This window comes from Phyllostomus hastatus, unplaced genomic scaffold (genome assembly GCF_019186645.2).
Source record: "Phyllostomus hastatus isolate PE091 unplaced genomic scaffold, TTU_PhHast_1.1 phas_contig_196, whole genome shotgun sequence".
In the NCBI taxonomy this organism is placed as follows: Eukaryota; Metazoa; Chordata; class Mammalia; order Chiroptera; family Phyllostomidae; genus Phyllostomus; species Phyllostomus hastatus.
The window spans coordinates 18798801-18814402 of record NW_025333709.1 but is presented as its reverse complement, the minus strand read 5'-3'; positions in this window follow the sequence as shown (position 1 = coordinate 18814402).

Genomic DNA, 15602 nt, shown 5'->3' with positions numbered 1-15602 from the left:
AGTTAAAAATGAAACTGCCTATGACCCAGTGATTCCACCTCTGGGAACATATCAGAAGAAACCTGAAATGCTAATTTGAAAGAACATGGGCTCCCCCATGTCCATTGCAGCATTGTTGTACTATGTATAGCTTGTTATCAAGGGGTCAAGACTATCAACAAATTCATGAAGCATATTAGTTACTTATTAATTTATTTAACAAAGATAGAGTAACCACGATGTATCTGGTCTACTCCTAGGCACCGGGGGATACATCACTGAGAAGAACATAACAAATTCTCTGCCTGTAAGGCAGTTCTCAATCAAAATCAGAGTGATAATAAAATACATAAGGTGAATAAGTAAAAAAGATGTAGCACACAGTCCAGAGGGTACTAGCTGGGTTCCTCGGTCCACGCTCCTTCTTTCTGAACCTATGTATACCCTGTATAGCTCTCCAGGCTCTCCTTGATGTTAAGTGTAGCCGTGTGACATGTTCCTCAAGAATTATGGTAAGAAGGAGGGATTTGTCCCTCTTCAGAGGCCAGAAAAACCCAGAAATAGGTATGCTTATGAATGAATTGATCAAACTGGCAGATACCAATATGTCCTAGATTATATCTTAGGGTATAACCCAATTTACCCAATGACTATAGAGTCAGCCCTGAATCTAAATGGCCATCATGAATTATATTTGGGGGTGGAAACAGGGGAGGGAGGGAGGGAAGGCTGGGTGGTGGGGAGGGGTGGGGGGAAAGGCAGAAAACTTTATTTGAACAACAATACAAATCAAAAGTATTTTTTAAAAAAATGAATTATATTTCAGCTCAAAAATAAATTTTTATTGTGTTTAAGAAACTTAATTACTGTTGGGTCACTTTGTGTCAACATTACAGGCATACCCTGCCTAAGTCAGTATGTTAGACAGTGTTAAAAATTAAGGAGATAAAGCATGTAAGATAATGGAGAGAATATGGTGGAAGGTTTACTTTTCTGCCACAATTGACTATTGCCTCATGATCCAATATAGCTGCTTAGTCTCTCACCTTCACATCTGCATTCCAGCCCACAAGGAGGATAAATGGGCCATGAAGGTCTGATCATATTCAAAGCTTTATGGTGAGAAATTGAAAGAAACATTGAAAAGCTTACATGGGGCATGTCTGCTTGCATACATTTTGCTTGAAAATTATATGATGCCCTCTCCTGACTTGAACAGATATTAGGAAACTCTTTATTCTAGGAAGCATTTGCACACTGAAAGATTAGGATGTTTATAAGTGAGGATCAAGGGGAAATATTTTAGGACAACCAGAGGTCTTGACACAGAGAGGGAGATGTGAGAGAATTTCTAGTGCAGACGCTCTTTTAAAGTTGAATCTTGAAAACATTCTGGAACTAGCCAGGTAAACAAGCGTGGAAGGGAAGGGTAGTTGAGCAAAAAAGGAAGGGCGAATAGACGAGAGTGACCTTGGTGTGTGTAGCAGACTCACAGGCCTGCTCTGTGTTTTAGATGCTCAACAGAGCTAAGAAAAGGTTAGGGCTTACAAAATGCTTAAGGGCTGGAGGAACTAATTCTAGAAACTTCACAATATACGTAATTTTGAAACCAGGACTGAAATCACAAGATACAATGCATGTAGAAGGGTGGGGGATATGCTAAAGTATGGCCAAAGAAGAGAAGTGAATAGAAATAGAGGATTCTGAGGGGAGGAAAAGAATACTTATTATAAGGATATTTAGTATTAGCAAACTTAATATTACAAGAATTACCAGAGATGATACCCGGGATCAAGAAAACAGACAATAGGAAAATGCCACTGAATTTGTCTCTGAGGCATTTAGTGGTGAAGGGGAGCAGATTATGCCACCCCGATATATGACTGCAAGAGTTCAGGACATACCACTCTAAAATATGCAGCTTTGCAATATTGATTATTTTAATAAGTAGAAACTTGAAACATAGCGAATGCAAGAAGCAACTCTCTTATCTATGAACTTCCTTATCTGCCTAAAGGCAGGTCCAACAAAAGAAACTCAGCTGTCATAACCCCTTCGCTGGAAGTCTCATCAACAGGGAAGGTTAACTTTTAAGACAGGGAAGTCCAGAAGCTGACATCATGCCTGGACAAACTTTGTTACAAACTATCAACTTTCCTCTGTTCTTCTGATGGCCCTCTGTTCTTCATCTTTCCCCAAAGCATTTATTCTCATGTACGAATAAGACATACATTTCCTATCCCCAAAATGCTCTGTCATTCTGAATTCTAAGCCACCTTGGAGAGTTCATCTTTCTTTTTTAACTCGGTATCTCATGTGTATACATGAGGTGCACATGTTGATACATTTGTTTCTCTCTTGTTAATCTGTCTTTTATTAGAGAAAGGTCTCAGCTAAAAACTCAAAAAGGTAAAAAAAAAAGTATTTTCCTCCTCTACAATGGGACTTTTAAAATTTTGTCTTCCATAGCATATTTACTTTTAAAAATTAAAAAAAAAATCATTAAACAAGCCCTGGCTGGCATAGCTCAGTGAATTGAGCGTGGGCTGTGAACCAAAGTGTTGAAGGTTCGATTCCCAGTCAGGGTACATGCCTGGGTTGCAGGCCATGACCCCCAGCAGCCGCACATTGATGTTTCTCTCTCTCTCTCTATCTCCCTCCCTTCCCTCTCTAAAAATAAATAAAATCTTTAAAAAAAATCATTAAACACAGATGTACAGTGAAACAGAGTGTACATATTGGGCCAATAGGTCAGCCTCTGGAATCAGACTTTGGTTGAATCTCACATCAGCACAACTGAAAGCACAACCTTAGAGTAAGTGCTTACCCTGTCTGTGCCTCAGTTTCCAACATGTAGATCTGTAATAGTACCAACTGTAATGAGGACTAACTCGAAGGAAAACATGTAAAAATTATTAGGAAGATATCAGGTTTATAAGAAGTACTCAATAAACATTAACTATTAGTTTACTGATACTCATTTTTATTAGAAATGCTGAAAATGAAAGAAGGAAGAGGGAAAGAAAAGTAGTTCAAGGTTGATGCTGGTTTTCGGTTTCTTAGTGGGAGGCAACTAAGAATATGTTTCAAGTTGTAGTACAAATGCAGCAGAGGTGGTAAATGAATAAGAAAAAATGATAGTAAATAGCACAGCTATAAATTTTTAAATGAAGAGCAGTTCTAGCAATTTTGAAAAATATGTGCAAAACAGATACTATAGATAGGAAATAAAGTTCGTAAAAAATTAGTGGAAACCTGCTGGAGAGAATGAATTTATAATGGACACGGTGTGGTTCGAGAATGTTCTTCAGGCTTTTGTCTAAAAACTAAAAAATTTTCCTCTCTTTTTGCAGACAAAAACATTCAAATCAAGTTAGTGAGGGGAAAGGTAAATGAGTGTGAGAGATACAGAGAGCAGTAGAGGAAGAAAATGAAAGTTTATAAGTAAGAAACTTTACCACAGGCTTCATAATTTATTCCAATGCCCCCTGCCTTCCTCATTCTCAGTTCCTCATATTACATTTGGAAGCTTTTTTGATCTGAAGAATAATGAGGACACCCGCTAAGACTTGGTATGAGAAAGGCCTTTGGGTATTTTAAGAATGTGCTATTCTACTTTATTCAAATGATAGCTTTTTTTTGTAACAGGACAAGGGCCTTGACTGTGTAACTCTCCTTGTCTTGAACTTGGTGACCTTGGTTGACCTTGAGAGATGAGACCAAGTCAGTTCATCTCTCACGTGATACTCAACTAGGACGGGGAAACTCGTGCAGGTGAGAGTGGGGCTCCTTCACTGATTACAGACAGGGAACTGCTCTTTGAATGTTTGCAGCCACTTTTTTAGATAGGCTCCGATGGCTTTTTAATTTTCTTATTTGACACATGAAGAAATGTGATTCTACAGATCATCATCATCTTTTTAATTGCCTTTAAAAATATCCATTTATCATGAATACACATGACCCACCTCTTAGCATTGAATAATGAAAATACAAAGCTTCAAAATTTTAGAAGACCAGGTAAATAATGTTCTCTGCTCAAGAATTATGATCATTTATATACATTATAAATGCAAAATATATGTACTAGTGTTATGTAATCTATAAAATACATATGCTTAATAAAGAATTAATTTTTAAATGTCTAAAAAATAAATAACAATGCTAAGCAACAACAAAGAAAACCCACCAGTGTCTGTATTGTAATAATAAATCAATGGAAAGTAATTGCAGACTGGTAAAACACTAGAAACACTGTCATGGATGGTCTTACATGATACACTCAAACCATATGAATTGGAACACATATGAATATTCCTTTATTCCCATTATATTGTATATTCTTTCTTTCACTCACAAGTTAGTTCTTTAGGTGAAGCCCTTGTTCCTTCATATCTGAATTATTTAAACAACCTTCTTATTTATTCTCCAGCACTTCAATCTCTTTTTATTAACTGAGTCTTGAACATCATCAACAGATTTATATCAGTGACACAATTTTTATATTATGCCTCTATCTTATTTTAACATTTCTTTCATTAGTTTAATCATCCAACCAGCCAGCCTGCTGTTTCCAAGATAGAACTAAGTTCTGGTGGTGGATAAGAGTAAAAGTTCACATAATTTCCTTCAAGACATTTATAAGTTAGAAGCAACTTGCTCCTCTGGGATCAAATCCAAATTGTTTCCTTATATTGAAGCAAGTCCTAGTTGCTTGAATTTTAGCATGAACACACTCACTCACGTTGTCTACCGCATTCCAGAAATTCAGTCCCACAGTCTGCCTCTTAATTCATCTGACCACATCTTTTGTTTTAAACTTCCCCTTTCTCTGGTTACTGAAATATTGACCTTTAAGAATAACCTCAAATGCCACTTTCACTTTTGAACTTTGATCTGAATCATTTTTAAATAACAGTAACTCTAATCAAAAGTTCGTGATTATAAGGGATTGCTCTCTTAATCATTTCCTATAAAGTGCTTATTATTAAGAGCTTCATATGAATCGCATGGTTAATAACTGAAAAATCATATTTACTCATTCAACAAGTATTTATTGTGCACTTATAATATGCTATAAACTGACCTGAAGCTAAGATGCAGTGTAGACGACATAGTGAATTAGACAAATAAAGACACTGCACTTACGGAGCTATCCCAGGCTAAGAACACAAACAAACAAAAAAAATCAAGCAGCATGATTTTAGGTAGTAAGAAAACTCTGAGGAAAATACAAAGAGCAAGGTGTAGAAATAACTAATAAAACTGTTATGCTGATCTTCTCCTAAACAATCAAGGTGTGTGTGTGTGTGTGTGATTTTTTTATATAAACAGATTTTATTTGCATTTTTATTTATACTTATTGACTTCTTTTCAAGATTTAAACTCCCTGGGATAAGGATTAGCATGCTCTATGTTAATCATCTTTGTGTCCTTCACATGACCTAGATTAGAATCTTATCCTAATTAACCTAAACATAAAGTTAATTGAAAAATTTATTTAAATTTTCTATTTACACCTGTAATACCAAGACAGAATACTGGAAGGTATGTGTAAATCACAAATGAGAACATCCAACTACCAACACTTCATTTTTCATGCATGACAGTTATCATTGCTTCCATTATGGTTTATAAAATGTTTATTTTTGCATAAAAATTGATCATAAATATTTTCTCATGATTATATAATGATAATGACTGAAATACATTTTGTAATGTACAAAAACAAGATGAATTTATCTAATTTCATTTCATTGTCTTAGGTTATGGTTATTTTTAGCAAAAACTAAAATAGCTGTAACTCCTCAATTGCACAGTAACTTTAGCCAAATATGTACTGAAATGTTAAAAGGTAAATGGAGATTTCACACAATCACATCATCTGTTGATCAAGGGAAAAATTGCAAGGGTTCAATGTACATGCGCCAAAACCTATGTTATCACATTAGAATGCACTTAACGTGCAGCTAAACTTTTCTTTGATTTACAATTTATATTTCCTCTCCATCTCCAGCAATACTAATAATAATTTAGCATTTCACAAAAAATATATATGCTTAGAATTATAATTGCTTCACAATTATTTAGCTTTTCTTTGAAATAACAGGTAATAAACCAACATTTATTTACTAAGACTAAGAAAAATCTTAAATATTTTTCAAAGGGATCCAAGTTTTTTTCTTATCTCACTATTCTCTCCCTTTTAGTTCAGTTAGTTGGTATTAACATAAACATGGATTATCTCCAAGTTTGAATGCTTATCATGTGGTCTTTTTATATCTCATAACTATGTATCTACCAATAATATATTGACATTGGAAATGCCAGAGATGCGTTCTTAAACTTAAGTACCGATTATATAAACTAAAACCCCAGGATCATATGCTGTAATGGTTAAAATAATATAACTGTTGGGCAATGAGTTCAATGTTTTAATATTATTTTAATAATAATCACACAGGCATATATAGGAAATTTGTTGCAACACTGAAAAATCCCATGCTCGTGTTTTTTTAAATTGCTGTGTAAATTCTTATTTCTTCATTATCACCATTTAGTTTCTATGACTAAATTTAAATTTTCAATCTGATTCTCTTAAGTGCATTTCTGCATACGACAAGTACATAGGGGTTGCATAAAACATACCATATCGCTTCTTCTCCCACAATAGAGAAGATGGATATGTAATTGTTGTACCTCTTGATCTTACAATGACTTAACATGAAAGTTGCCAGAGTAAACAAATCATCATATCTGCAGGATCTGGCAAGCACTTTGAGTTCTCTGTGGTTATTATATGAAGACTCCAAAACACATGATTAGTTTTCTGTAAGGTTTCCTATCTTTTTGACCTTGAAAATAGTATAAAAAGAAGATGAAATAAAATAATTTTGTAAAAAAAATGAAAAATCAGAAACAGAAAAAATGTTCCTATATCTCAGCCTAAAGTTGAGGTAATTCAAATAGATGCAGTACTTTCAAGACCTTCTAATTAATATTTCCTTTGTATGTAAGTACACACACAAATACAAATGTTAACTTAAATTTACAAAAAATGAGTGAGTCATTTAGAAACTAAGCCAGAGCAGCAACAATATGAACTACCATTTAGTGACCATTGCCTCTGTACCAAATGCTATGCTGAGTATTTTAAGGTCGTGTATCCATTCATCATTATAACATCTCAATATGGTCTATGGTTTTCTCTGTGTTTTACAGATGAGAAAAAAAAAGCTCAAGAAAAGTTAGCTATCTTGCCTAGTTTTACATAGCTAAGTGGTTGATCCACACTACTTGCCTAGTCCTAAATGCCTAAAACTTGAACATACTCTACATAAACTTTTAGCAACTGAATTCTTCCTTCCCACTTGTAGTTACCTTATACTTTTCATATATACATATATATACACACACATATATAAAATAGAAATATTTCTAAAAATATACTGGTATATCCTAAGCACATAAGTGAACAAAGTTAAAATTTAGAATGTCATGTAAGCGAGACTGAAGCAATATCCACAAAAGGGAGGGCGATTAAGATCGTGAATTCTGTCACACAGTAGCTCTTTTACTTGGGAAATTTTTTTATCTTTCTTTGCTCAACTTTCCTCAGCTATAAAATAGAACTAACAGTAGCTCCCAGCTTATAGTATTGTTTTTAGGACAAATGTATTAATCAATGTAAAGAGCTTGGGACAGTATGACTCAATATAAGCCACTGATAAATGTTGGCTATAATGATAAGGACTATTATGCAAGAAAGAGAAACAGTAGTTCCTATGCAGGAAAAATCTCACAGGGAAAGCAAAGGTGTAGAAAACTTTTCAATACACTCAGAGAAACAAAAATCACTTTGTTTGGCAAGAGCTTTGAAAGCATTAATGAATAGAAAGATTAAAATTGGGAAGATATCATTGGGACCAATGATAAAGAACTATGTACTCAGCATAACAACTTTATGATGAAAGTTATGGGATGGAATGATTGAAGAATTTCATTTGGTAAAACAGTATGGATAAGTGTGTATTTTAGAAACACAAATATAGGAAGAAGTGTATAGAACAGACTTGAGAGAGAGTTTTGAAGAAAGTTGATGGCAGAAAGTAACAGTGATAAAGATAATTAGCAGGTAACCTAGGAGCTAGATATTTTAAAGATATTAGAAAATAAAAGTTGGCATATATAATGTGTAACTCCTGGGACTACTGTGAAGTTCAGTGCTAACTCCAGAATTAACACTCAATCCATGATAGTTATAACTGTCATGGTTAGTAACAAGAACAAGTGAATGTTATGACTTAAATTACTCTATCATTAAATGATAAATTGATAAAATAAAGGAGTGAGTTTGGACTCAGAAATGATGACTTGATTTTAGACACATTGTGTGTATGATTTCCATGAGATATACAGGAATATATGCGAAGAAATCAAATGGAAATAGAGATGAAGAGTGCAACAGGCGTGGGTTTGTGGAATGGGAAGCGGAGGAGTTGTATCCTTGGCAACCAACAATATACGGGGTACAAGAAAAGCATTGAGAATAAGTGAGTTCACTTAGGGAGACAGATAGAAATAAGATCAGAATTAAGAAAAAAGTGAGAACATGACCTCAGCATTCACTACTTTTTCCTTGCTGTGTGGATGTAGAACAACCAGAGAGTGAATAGTCAAAGAGATGAGGAAAACTAACAATACAGGTTCATAGGAAATCATTAATCAATAACAATCATTAATCATTAACTCTTATTTAACAATAAGAGTTAAATAATCAAGAACATTATTTAGTGAAGATATTCCAGGAAGTATGAGTAGTTTATAAGTATTAACTCTTTTAATAATTAAAATGTAATATTGGTGTAGGTCTTGCTATTTAATCTTATTTACAGAGAAGAAAACTTGAAGCACAGATAACAAAGTGCCTGAGCTGGGAGAAATTAGAGCAAAAGCATAGTCATCACAGCTTTCAAATACTGTTGGATCAATATTTGAATGATCTGTTGGTTTTGAAAATTAGAAGATGCAGTCGTCTTATTGTAGGCCAATGGAAGCAGCAGGATAGGTTTCTAAGATTAAAATGTGATATAGTGGGAAGTGGAAGGTCAAAATTAATAAAATAGAAAGTACAAATACTTCGTTTGGAATTCACCAGTTCTCTTTTTTCTAAAAGAAGGTGAACATGCTCATCAGAATCAACTGTATTTGCTTTTCTGATCATTTGAAGGTATGGATTTCACATCTGAGGTTACTGTCCAGAGTACATTCACCTGTCAGTGTCCTCTCAATCCTTTTTTTTTCCCAGACAAGACGACTGAAGTGCCTAGAGATTAACCTTCAATATACATTACATTTCCTAAAGTATATCAACATCTAAGCTTGTGGAGCCTCTACATTGTCACTTACTGAATTTAACATGGACCAAGTACTGTGTCAAAATCTTCATAAGGGATATTTCATTAATTGTCTAAATAACTGTAATTTAACATTGTTCATTTTTCTGATGAAGAACCTAAGCCATAAAAGATACTCAAGGTGACAAGACTAGAAAATGATGAAGCTGCTAAGTAATACAAGGGGCATCTCACTCCTGAGCCTGTGCTCCTTCCTCTTAACCAAAATCTCAGAAGACACCAAGCTTGTTTTGTTTTGTTTTGTTTTATAATTTAATAATTCCAATTGGTACCAGAATCTTATGATAGTTTTCATAGTTTTATACTTATGAACTAATTTGGAGTCACTGATAAACTTTGCATCTTTGTGATTTTATTTTTATCTTCAGTTCTTCTATTTAAAAAGTTTTAAGAAGATGATTATATTGTGTTTACTTTTGAGCCCCCTTGCACTTCAGTAATGTGCAGAGTAAATAAATGTATTTGCAAAATAAATTCATGACATCTGGTGTTGAAAAGAAAATATAGCTTTAAAATTCTAAGATTATTTTTTCACTCTAGGTTTGTAAATAAAATTGTAAATCACATTTTCCACTTTATAAAGATGATTAAACTTGTTAAATATTTTTCTGTATGGTTTAACTAGATTAACAAAATAAATTTGTTAATGATACATTAAGCTTTATGCAACCATTTAAAAAATAAACAATTTGACTTAACCTATATGTTGTACTTTTCCTTCAAAGTATTTTCTATTTTAAAAAGAGAAAAATAATAATAAAAATTTCAAGATGATCATTTATTTTAGAAGGAAAATGATTTGGCTTTTAAATTTATTAAATTTACTTTCAATAACTATCATAAAAATATGACAGAACATTAATTCTGATCACATTATGTTTCTCTCTTTTAAGTTTATAAATAGAGATATATTTGGAAATGGAAATGTTTCTTCCTTCTCTTATCCCAACTACTTACTGAAAATTGCAATAGGTTAGGATTTGGGAAACATGCTTCGAGGTCAGGTCATGTGACTAAATTACCTAAGACTGTTGTGCCAGTCACATAACTTCGATCTGCTTGCATTTAATAACCACATATCAGGAAAAGTTTGGTTCAAGGTATATTCCAATTTAATATGCCAAGGTTCTATGACATTAATACACTCACCTAGTTAAAATGCCTTGTACGATTTTATCAGTTGGTTTTGAACTTGGAACATGTAGTTAAAAGCACCAATGACTGATATTTCCCTCTTTTGATAGAAAATTCAATTAGACTGGTTAGCAGTCATAAAAGTAAGTTATGGTAAACTGATATTGGAGATGATGTGTCCATTGAAACCGTGATCTTTGGTCAGCTGCTATAGAAAATGACTCTCACTATCATTTTAACATTCTTGAATATTTTATTGTAGAAATCTTTTTCAGAGTGTGTCTTTTTTAAAAGTAGCATACAACTTTTTTTTTTTAATGCTTAAAACAGAAGTAGGGGTCCTGTTCTTTTGTTTGTACCTTTTCAGGGCCTTTTTCTTAATTGCCCCTCAAACTGGTAGAAATTATGGATTCACCTCCTCGCCTCCTCAGCAAAGACTTTGACCCTACACTTTAAAATTACTTAATTCAAATTATGTTAAAGTATTATTTTTTATTTCAAAAGGATTTTTTTCATTCAGCCTAGAATAATATGTGTGTGAAGAGGTAGAGGGTGGAAGATGACAGAGAAAGATACGGGGAGAGAGGCTGAGAGAATAAGAGAGAGAAAGAGAGAGAATGAAAAAGTCATTAGATCATGCATACTAAATGAAAAGATCCATTGTATCTTCATAATCTAATACACAGCAGGCTTAAAAATATCAGGTAAATGAACACTTTAATGAATTAAATACACTTACTAAATATTATCTGTCCACATTTATAATGGGAATTTCTAATAAAATCTTTTATTAAGTGGAAAATAAATGTTTGGACAGTTGCCTGAATATCTTTACTTTTTTTTAATTAAATCTGTTCATGCAAGACCTGTGTCTTTCCACTACTAGATTCTAAACTTAAAGCTGGGCCCACTGGTGGGATACTAACTAAATCTTAACCAGCAGAAAGTAATGATCCATACCCCAACAAGTGCCACACTGGGGAGGGGTTATTTTCTACGTAGCATATATTCAGTATCTTTAAGAACTGAATTTTGGCATAGGAGGATCTTAGAAATGAAATACTCAGCATATCTCCTATTAGTCTTCAGTACGGTGTGTTAGAATGTCTCACAAGGGACCAGGGATCATACGGTGATTTTCACCAGTCGAGGTCCTTTTCCCCTTTGTCCTTCACCGAGTCTTATGCTCTTTCTTGCTCCACCTTTGAAGCACTCCTGAGGGGCTTATTAAACCAAGACAGACCATTTACCTTCTGCTTCAGTCCTGAAGATGGAGCTGAGTTAAGGAGAAGGAAAAAATAGAGGAACAGGAAAGAATTAGAAAAATCCAAATTGAAAAAAAAAATCATAGACAATAATTTAAAGTTACCAGTAAACTTTGGCATAGATGATTTTAAACACAGATGTAAAAATTAGACAGCTATTGGAAAAGCATGTTAGACTCACCATGGAACTTCTTAGTAAGTTAATATTAATGTTTCACAGTATATATTATGAATTTTATATTTTATTATTTTACTATGAGCAAAAACTCTGAGTTGATGTCGTCAAAACCCCCATTGTAGAGATACAGTCTCTGTAGTGCAAAGAGATTAAGAAAGTCGGCTATGTATAAAGGTAAATCACATATTCTTTACCAACCGGTAATCAAGAAGATAGTTGTTGCATTTAATTTTTTCCTATGTCAATCTAATGTCTACACAAAGAGAAAAATGTGACAGAGTATGACAAAATCCATCCAAATATTATTCAAGATTATTCCACTGCTGTCCTGACTTAGTCTGCTGTAAGGAGCAGAACCCTGGCGAGGGTCATGCGGGGTCCACCCGCTCAGGTTTAAATGCAGAGTGCTGTGTAGTTGTAATCCTAAATTAGCAGGCTCTCTTTTCTCTCTTAAGAACTTTGCAAAGACTACCCAAAGAATGACTGGACTGCCATCTATAAGGGGAACTATGTCAGTGTACTTCACAACTTTTACACACAAAATATAAAGGATACACAAAATTCTCATTTCAGATACTAGTGTCCTTCTCACTCTGTGTCTAGTGATAAACAGAATGGCTGAGGAAATGGTTCTAATCTAGCTGATAATACTTTCCTTATTTCCCAAATATTGTGGCCTGTATTTTTCCCTGGATTTATTGCTTCAGCAATCAAATGACCCTGTTTTATTCTTGTTTAGACACTGGTTCAAATAATAGTTTTTAATAAAAGAGCTTTTATTGATTCCTGATAAATGTTTAATTCCCTCCACTATGCTACAGTTATGCCTGATTTACCTGTACTTTCTCTCTAATTGGAGACCAGTGTCTGAATTTGTGTTGTCTTTGGTGGCTTTATCGTTGAAGTTCAGTGGGTCGACAACTTCAAACTTCTCTGGTGTGGAGATAATTCTCTATTTAGGCAATCAAGGGTTAACTCATTAAAGTTTGATGTAGTTATTATAGGGAAACTAATGATCGCATGGCCGAATTTCTTTTTCAAGAAAATAAAATAAAGTAATGTGAAAGTGGGGGCTGAGTGAGGCAGAGAAAGAAATTCCATCTTCCTCAAAATTTTTTATCTCTATGTCCATATCAAAAACAGGATAGAGGACTGACTTCAGTATCCACTAACCACTACGAGCTTCCTGTCTGGTGCTGTAAGACAATAGAGGAAATCACCTGAAGGTTTTGGTGGTAAGGGGTGAGTTTCTAGATTTTAAATTCAAGTTCTGTCACTTTATATCATGTATGATCTTCCACAAGTAGCAATGCATTTAATAGAAAGAAAGAAAACACATCAAGAAATACAAAACTTACATAGCTAAGAACATGTAGAGCCTGAAGCAGACCAAAAAATAAAGTAGTGTTAAAATCGTATTTCTCTGATTTGATGAAAAAAGTGAGGTTACAAATATAAAGAACCTGCTATATGCTGAAGAAAAGAAGTTATAAATGATACAATCTCTTTATATATTATAAAATAATAAAAGCTTCCTAATAAAAGATAAAGCTTTTATATATATAAAGCAGGTTATATATATATATATATATATATATATAAATTCTATATATATATTCTATATATATATATATATATAAACAGAATTTTTACTGCAACACAGGGCTTTCAGAATCAATTAGATCAATGCCTTTAAATCAATTTTTAAAAAAGACAAAAATGAAAACTTTTTAATATTATGCCAAGTCCTCTAATTTAAGTATGAATTATTAAATGTTAGACTTTAAAAGTTAAAGTGTGATTCTCACAAAAATATAAATTTAACACATTTAAAATATATAGTTAATTAATGAAGAAACAAATAACATGTAAAAATTTGTTCAAATGAGTCCAAAAAGGAGATATATGTATAGATAACTAGGAATCTAGAATAAATGTATGTTATAAATGCAAAACTAGATTTTCTTTTTTGAGGATGAGGGTGATAAACTGTACCATCAAAAGACAAACTTATTTGTATTTACACAGAAAAAATAATTGCATTGCTACTCATTTTCTACATCTTACAGAGAAGTAAAATAAGAGTAATATAACTCAAAGACAAGGGAAGGCGCAGAACCCATACCTTAATGTAATTCATCTGGGTTATAGATGTTTTCATAAAAGACACCTTTTGGTATATGTTAAAGTCTTTCGCATGAGTTTGAATTAAATGACATTGTCAGACCAAAAAAGAGATTCTGAACATTTGCTATCCATCACATTTTTAAAAAAAGTACAGCATTCATAATGGTGCAATATACAGACTCAAAGTGGAATGTTGTAGATAAATCTAATATATGTCTAACTGAAGAGTTTTTTTGTGAAACAAAAGGAAACATCAGTTATGTTGTTTTCTTCTGCTTAACTTTCTTTCATGACCATTTCTAATAATGGCACCTATATCTGCCCTTAAGGAAAAATACCTCAAATCAAGGCCATGCTTTGTTCATGAAATTAAGACACTTAGGTTTTGATATATTGTGTTAATTATAGAAATGCAGTAAATAAATATAGTAAATAAAGACAGTAAGTAAACTTTGAAAAAATATAGTGCACAGCTAGCAGAGAAAAATAAAGAATTAACGGATTGAACATAAGTCATAGAGGAAAGAAAACAGGCAAAGAATAGCATACAGCACATAAATAAGTCCAAATGTAATAGAAACCGAAATATATGTGACTAGATTATATTCTTCTCTTAAAGGACAGATTATAGATTCAACTGGAATAAAAAGCAATGTAATATATGCTATGACAAAAACACTTAAAATAGCACAAACATTTGGGAAATAATGTGGATGAGTTACACAAATTAGGATTCAGTAATTTAATAGATTATTATATAATTATAGGATATAATTTGGGTCAAGTCTATTTTTCCAGTTACACAGGCACAAAAACTTAGGGACATTACTGATACACACATCCAATCCAACAGAAAATGCTATTAGCGCTACTTCAAAATGCATAGATAATAAAATCATCCCTCAACATCTTCTCCCTACTTCCCTGAACGAAACCTCCATCTTCTCTTATCAGAACTGCTTCAACAACCTCCTAAGTAATTTTCATAATAGCTGATAGTGACCTTTTCAAAACAAAGTCAGCTTATTATCCTCCTCTATTCAAAACTCTACAATATTTTCTCGTTCTCCATAATCTCTCAATAATTTCCCATTAGCTGTGCTATTATAAGAATTATGGTTTTTTGAATTAGACATGTGTGGATAATTTCAAATTTAGAGGGCATAAGCAATTGAAAGAATCAGATTCCCCACCAATTATATTTCATACAACACATTTAAGTTACTCAGCAGATAGTAACTCAGTGAATGAAGGAACAACTGAGTGAATAAATCTTTTTTTTTTTAAAGATTTTATTTATTTATTTTTAGGGAGGGGGGGGAAGAGAGAGAGAGAGAGAAACATCAATGTGCGGTTGCTGGGGGTTATGGCCTGCAACCCAGGAATGTATCCTGGCTGGGAATCGAACCTGGGACACTTTGGTTCCCAGCCCGCGCTCAATCCACTGAGCTACGCCAGCCAGGGCTTGAATAAATCTTTTGACATGCTTTTCTCAGAAACAGA